The following is a 7,915-nucleotide window of genomic DNA, read 5'->3' on the forward strand; positions in this document are numbered from 1 at the left end:
GGTGAAGAGCTTGGAGAACCTATCAAGCCTCCACAAAGCATCTGAGGACATAGCCGCTCCATCGCCGGTCTGAGTCACAATACCCGGCTGAACTGCCACAGCTGGCTGAACCACTGAAACCTGAGCCTGGGAGCTACCTGCTCTGGAGTACGCGTAGCAGGAGTCTGAACTCCTCCTCCAGCCTGAGAAGTGGCTGGTGCTACTGGAAGCAAACCCACTCTAGTGACGCTTTCCACAAAGCCTACCAATCTGACCAGAGCGTCCTGAAGAACTGGGGTGGCTATGAACCCCTCTGGGACCTGAGCTGGGCCCACCGGAGCAGCTGGGGCTGGAACCCCCTCATCATAATCAACATGAAGCTCCACCTCTGGGACTGCCGCTCGGGGCTGAGCTCTGCCCCTGCCTCGGCCTCTGGCGTGGCCTCGGCCTCTGCCCCTCGTAGGAGCTGCTGCTGGGGGCTCGGGCTGCTGCACGGTAGAAGAGGAAGCACGTGTTCTCGCCATCTGCGAAAGAACAGAGTAGAAGGACAATCAGTATCTGAGAAACAGAATCGCACGACAGGAAAGAACAAAAGTGAAACTTTTCCTAACTCCGTAGCCTCTGGGGGATAAATACAGACGTCTCCGTACCGATCCCTCAAACTCTACTAAGTTTGCCCGTGAGTAGCGAGATCTATATAACCTAGAGCTCTGATACCAAGTTGTCACGACCCGGATTTTTCCACCATCGGGAGTCGTGATGGCGCCTACTAACGGAGCTAGGCCAGCCAAACTTTAAACATTCTCTGATAATTTCTCAACAATATAAATATACGAAAACAATTAAATAAAAGTGGAGGACTTTAAGTTTATATAACTGAAAGCGAAATGCGGAAGTTTAAAACAAATCTCTACCAAGAGTCTGGTGTCACTAGCTCACGGACTACTAAAGAGTGCTACAATAAAAGTCTGAAAAAGAATACAATACTGTCTGATCCGATACAATGGAAAATCAAACGAAGGGCAGAGATAAGAGAGATTCCGGGCCATGCGGACGCCAGTAAGGCTACATCGGGAATCTCCGGACTGAAGTAAGCTCCCAACGCTCCTACTGCTGAGGTCCAAAAGCTGCTCCAGTACCGTAATCTGTGCAAAAAGCACAGAAGTGTAGCATCAGCACAACCGACCCCATGTGCTGGTAAGTGTCTGACCTAACCCCGGCGAAGTAATGACGAGGCTAGACAGGACCTACCAAAAACAACCTGTGCAGATATATATATATATATATACAAAGGCAACGGAAATAACAACAGAGAACATCAACTAACAAGGGGAAGGGGGCATGCTCGGGGAAAATACAGTGAATACAGGGCAACGGATATAACGACGAAACTACCTCAATACCATAGCTCATATATAAGTGGTCGGCGCGCCACACGATCCCATTTCTTAATTCATAAGTGGACGGCGTGCCACACGATCCCATTTCATCATATATATAAGTGGTCGGCGTGCCACACGATCCCATTTTATAAGATATAAGTGGTCGGCGTGCCATTCGATCCCATTTCATAGTGAATAATACATATAATCTTTCTAAAGGAGGCCCCATTAGGGGGAATTCAACAACATAACGATTTAACCCGGTAAGGGTACAACTAACAGCCCAAATATCCAGGTAAGGGAACAACAACAATCACTTACTCGTCCCGGCAAGGGAGTAATTACATCTCTTCCTCTTTCGTTCATTTCCTACGTCCTAATCATGTCATAATTCGAGCCAACGCTCCAAGGATTTACAAATCATATTTTCTCTTCATATCGTTCACATTATATTGAATCCATCAATTAAACAAGGAAAAGTCACTACGGAATCCCACATAAGCACAAGTAAGGACTCACGGTCATGCTAGACACCGGTGTATAGATACTCGTCACCATGCCTATACACCGTACTCAACATTTAGCAATTAGCAAATAATACTCTAATCCTATTCCCTCAAGCCAAAGTTAGATCAAACACTTACCTCGGTCCAAAGAATAGCAATCAATCCTCAAATACCGCCTTTCCTCTACAATCCGACTCCGAAACAATGATATCTAGGCATAATTAATTCAATAATATCAATAAAGACTCAAAAACAAAATCCCATAGCCTAGAAATGAAGTCCCTAGCATTTTTCCAAAAATACCAAAATTCGACACCGGTCCCACATGGTCCAAACACAAGGCTCGGACCAAAACCCAATCACCCATTACCCCACGAGTTCAAATATATAGTTTTAAGATTCAACCCCAAATTGAGGTTGAATCACCCAAAATTCTCAAAAGCCTAACTCTACCCAAAACCCCTAATTTCTTCACAAATAGCACTGGCGCACCCCAAGGAGAAACACTAGGCCTGATAAAACCCTTCTCTAGCAAGTCTTACAACTGATCCTTTAACTCCTTCAACTCCGGCGGGGCCATATGATACGGCGGAATAGAAATGGGCTGCGAGCCTGGGGCTAGATCAATGCAGAAGTCTATATCCCTGTCGGGCAGCATACCCGGCAGGTCTGAAGGGAAAACCTCGGGGAACTCCCGAACAATAGGAACAGAATCAATAGAAGGGACCTCTGTGCTGGAATCACAAACATACGCTAGATAAGCTAAACACCCCTTCCCGACCATGCGTCGAGCCTTCACATATGAGATAACACAACGAGTGGCATGACCTGGGGTCCCTCTCCACTCCAATCGGGGCAAATCTGGTAAAGCCAAGGTCACGGTCTTGGCGTGACAATCCAAGCTAGCATGATACGGGGACAACCAATCCATCCCTAATATAATATCGAAATCCACCATGTCTAAGAGCAATAAATCAACACGGGTCCAAGACCCTCAAACACTACCACACAGGAACGATGAACTCGGTCGACCACTATAGAATCACCCACTAGTGTAGATACATAGACAGGAACACCCAGGCATCACTAGACATAACCAAGTAGGGTGCAAAATAGGACGACACATATGAATACGTAGACCCAGGGTCAAATAGCACTGAAGCATCCCTATCACAGACCAAAATAGTACCTGTAATAATTGCATCTGAAGACTCAGCCTCCGGCCTGGCTGGAAGAGTATAACACCGGGGCTGGGCCCCACCTCCCTGAGTAATGTCTCTGGGACGATCGGCTGCTGGCTGGCCTCTACCTCTGGCGGTCCGAGCTCCACCTCTATGATCTCTACCTCCACCTCTATGGCCTCTACCCCCGCCTCTAGCTGGCTGGGCGGCCTGTGGATCACCTGATGCCTGAATCATAGGACGAGGACCCTGCTGCTGAGAGCTGTCAGAAGCTCGAGGTCAATACCTGGCAATATGTCTCGTGTCGCCACATGTGTAACAAGCCCTCGACTATTGAGAATAACGGAGTGGTGGTGCACTGATAGGTGTTGATGGTGAACTGAAAAACTGCTGGTCAGAAGACTGCGGCTGAGAGCCACGACCACCTGAAGTACCATGTGAGACCTGTAGGGCTAACTGAAAGGGCCTCGGAGGATGGCCTCTACCATAAGAATCCCTACCTCCAGACGAGGTACCACTGAACCTACCAGAATGACGAGGCCTCTTATCCGACACCTGAACACCTCCCCGTGCAAGGGCCATCTCAACTCTGCGGGCCACATTGGGCGCCTTCTGAAAGGAAATCTCACTACCAGCTCCCATGGCCATCTGGAGACGGATCGGCTGAATCAATCTATCAATAAACCTCCGTACCCTCTCTCGCTCTGTGGGGAGTATAACAGTAGCATGGCGTGCCAAATCAATGAACCGAGTCTCATACTATGTAACTGTCATGGAGCCCTACTGGAGGCGCTCGAACTGCCTACGTCGTGCCTCCCGCTGAGTAACTGGGAGAAACTTCTCCAAAAATAACTCCGCGAACTGATCCCATGTCAATGCTGGAGACCCTGCTGGTCTAGATAGGCAATAGTCCCTCCACCAAGTCTTGGCGGATCCTGCAAGCCGGAAGGTGGCAAAATCGACCCTATTGGTCTCCACAATACCCATGGTCCTAAGGATCTCATGGCAGCTGAATAAGAAATCCTGGGGATCCTCTGATGAAGCACCGCTGAATGTGGAGATGAAGAGCTTGGAGAACCTATCAAGCCTCCACAAAGCATCTGAGGACATAGCCGCTCCATCCCGGTCTGAGTGACAATACCCGGCTGAACTGCCACAGCTGGCTGAACCACTGGAACATGAGCCTGGGGAGCTACCTACTCTGGAGTACGCGTAGCAGGAGTCTGAACTCCTCCTCCAGCCTGAGAAGTGGCTGGTGCTACTGGAAGCAAACCCGCTCTAGTGACGCTCTCCACAAAGCCTACCAATCTGACCAGAGCGTCCTGAAGAACTGGGGTGGCTATGAACCCCTCTGGGACCTGAGCTGGGCCCACCGGAGCTGCTGGGGCTGGAACCCCCTCATCATATTCAACATGAGGCTCCACCTCTGGGACTGCCGCTCGGGGCTGAGCTCTGCCCCTGCCTCGGCCTCTGGCGCGGCCTCGACCTCTGCCCTTCGCAGGAGCTGCTGCTGGGGGCTCGGGCTGCGGCGCGGTAGAAGAGGAAGCACGTGTTCTCGCCATCTGCGAAAGAACAGAGTAGAAGGACAATCAGTATCTGAGAAACAGAATCGCACGACAGGAAAGAACAAAAGTGAAACTTTTCCTAACTCCGTAGCCTCTGGGGGATAAATACAGACGTCNATAGAGACGACTCCGGGTCATGCGGACGCCAGCAAGGCTACCTCGGGAACTCTCCGGACTGAAGTAAGCTCCCAACGCTCCTACTGTTGAGGTCCAAAAGCTGCTCCGGTACCGTAATCTGTGCAAAAAGCACAGAAGTGTAGCATCAGCACAACCGACCCAATGTGCTGGTAAGTGCCTGGCCTAACCCCGGTGAAGTAGTGACGAGGCTAGACAGGACCTACCAAAAACAACCTGTGCAGATATATATATACAAAGGCAACAGAAATAACAACAGAGAACATCAACTAAAAAGGGGAAGGGGGCATGCTCGGGGAAAATACAGTGAATACAGGGCAACGGATATAACGACGAAACTATCTCGATACCGTGGCTCATATATAAGTGGTCGGCGCGCCACACGATCCCATTTCTTAATTCATAAGTGGACGGCGTGCCACACGATCCCATTTCATCATATATATAAGTGGTCGGCGTGCCACACGATCCCATTTTATAATATATAAGTGGTCGGCGTGCCCATTTTATAATATATAAGTGCTCGGCGTGCCACACGATCCCATTTTATAATATATAAGTGGTCGGCGTGCCACACGATCCCATTTCATAGTGAATAATACATATAATCTTTCTAAAGGAGGCCCCATTAGGGGAAATTCAATAACATAACGATTTAACCCGGAAAGGGTACAACTAACAACCTAAATATCCCGGCAAGGGAACAACAACAATCACTTACTCGTCCCGGCAAGGGAGTAATTACATCTCTTCCTCTTTCGTTCATTTCCTACGTCCTAATCATGTCATAATTCGAGCCAACGCTCCAAGGAGTTTACAAATCATATTTTCTCTTCATATCGTTCACATTATATTGAATCCATCAATTAAACAAGGAAAAGTCACTACGGAATCCCACATAAGCACAAGTAAGGACTCACGGTCATGCTAGACACCGGTGTATATATACTCGTCATCATGCCTATACACCGTACTCAACATTTAGCAATTAGCAAATAATACTCTAATCCTATTCCCTCAAGCCAAAGTTAGATCAAACACTTACCTCGGTCCAAAGAATAGCAATCAATCCTCAAATACCGCCTTTCCTCTACAATCCGACTCCGAAACAATGATATCTAGGCATAATTAATTCAATAATATCAATAAAGACTCAAAAACAAAATCCCATAGCCTAGAAATGAAGTCCCTAGCATTCTTCCAAAAATACCAAAATTCGACACCGGTCCCACATGGTCCAAACACGAGGCTCGGACCAAAACCCAATCACCCATAACCCCACGAGTTCAAATATATATAATTTGTTTTAAGATTCGACCCCAAATTGAGGTTGAATCACCCAAAATTCTCAAAAGCCTAACTCTACCCAAAACCCCTAATTTCTACTTTGATTTCATGATTTAGGGCTAGGAATTTAGTAATTAATAGAGGAAATTGAAGAAAACAAGTTGAACAATGCTTACCCAAGAAGTTTTGATGAAGGGGAAGCTTCAATGGACGCCTAAGTGCTTGGAGAAGAAAGGAGTTCGTGTATTTTTATTAAAATCCCGAGCTACTGTTCTATTTTTAACTTAAAAATTCGCTGGGCAAAATTGCCCTTCGCGTTCGCGGGAGAGGGGTCGCGTTCGCGAAGGGTAAACTGGGTAAGCTATCGCGATCGCGTGGAGACAGACGCGAACACGTAGAAGGAAATTACTGGGGTCCAGGAACTGTTATACGCGAACGCGATAGGGGAAACGCGAACGCGGTGAAGGGAGTCTGGCAAGCTACGCGAACGCGGTCAAGTGTCCGCGAACGCGAAGAAGAAAAAGGGCTAAGCCCTCAAGGTCAGATGACTCTACGCGAACGCGAGGCGAGGGATGCAAATGCGATGAAGAAATGCTAAAGCTACGCGAATGCGGAAGAGACCACACGAACGCGTAGAATAAAACACCTGCAACAGCTGAAACCAAAAACCTGCTACATTTCCTAAGTGTAAAAACACCCCGAACCACCTCCAATTCACTCCTGAGCCCTCGGGGCTCCTAACCAATCACACACACTAACTCAATAACATCCTACGAACTTATTCGAGCGATCAAATCACCAAAATAACATCAAAATTCATTGAATCAAGCCTCAAGATCATCATTTTCATTTCAAACTTCATAACTTCAAATTTTAAATATTTAGGTCCGAAACACGTCAAATGACGTTCGATTTCGACCAAACTTTACAGAAAGCGCTTAACTCATATTTAAGACTTGTACCGGGCGTCGGAACCAAAATACGAGCCTGATACCATAGTCTTTTAATCAATTTTCATTTCCATTTTCCTTAATAATTTCAGAAAAACAATTTCACAGAAAAATTCATTTCTCGGGCTCTCGACCTCAAAATTCGTCTCCGGGCATATGCCCGAGTCTCATATTTTTCTACGGACCCTCCGGGACCGTCAAATCACGGGTCCGGGTAGTTTACCAAAAATGTTGACCAAAGTCAACTTTAATCATTTTAAAGCCACATTTTGAATTTTTTTTTTACAGAATTTAACATATAAGCTTTCCGGCTACGCTCCTGGACTGTGCACGTAAATCGAGGCAAGCAAAAAAATGAGGTTTTCAAGGCCTCGGAAGCACGGAAAAGAGAGAAATCCGGTGATGACCCTTTGGGTCGTCACAGCATAATTTCTAAATTACCCGTCCAGTCCACATTATTTCTACAGTTTTTGTACCAATCATTAAAAGCTAATTAATAGCAGTTGTATCTTCCTATTTATGCGAGCTAAATTTTAGGAGAAGAATATTCTGAACAGATTTGGCGTGAATATTCTGAACAGATTTAGGAGAAGAATATTGAAACGGAAAGGAGATTTCTGTTCTTCATCTTCATCTTCATCTTCATCTGTTCTTCCATATATTTTCCACCATTGATAGCCATTAAAAAGCTTGAAAGCTCTGAATTCAAATTTGGGTTTTCAAAAATCATTATTTGTTTGGATTGGGTGTTGTTGTAAATAATTCAGAACATGTTTAGGAGTTTATATCTCAATTTTGAGGGGTTTTGGTGAAGATTAGACTTGGTTTTGACTGAATTTCAGATTGAAACTCGAAGAAGAAGAAGAAGAAGAAGAAGACATATTCTAGAATAGTAGATATATTGTAGTTAATTAGTAGTAATAGTAGTAT

Source organism: Nicotiana attenuata, chromosome 8 (genome assembly GCF_001879085.1).
Source record: "Nicotiana attenuata strain UT chromosome 8, NIATTr2, whole genome shotgun sequence".
Taxonomy (NCBI): Eukaryota; Viridiplantae; Streptophyta; class Magnoliopsida; order Solanales; family Solanaceae; genus Nicotiana; species Nicotiana attenuata.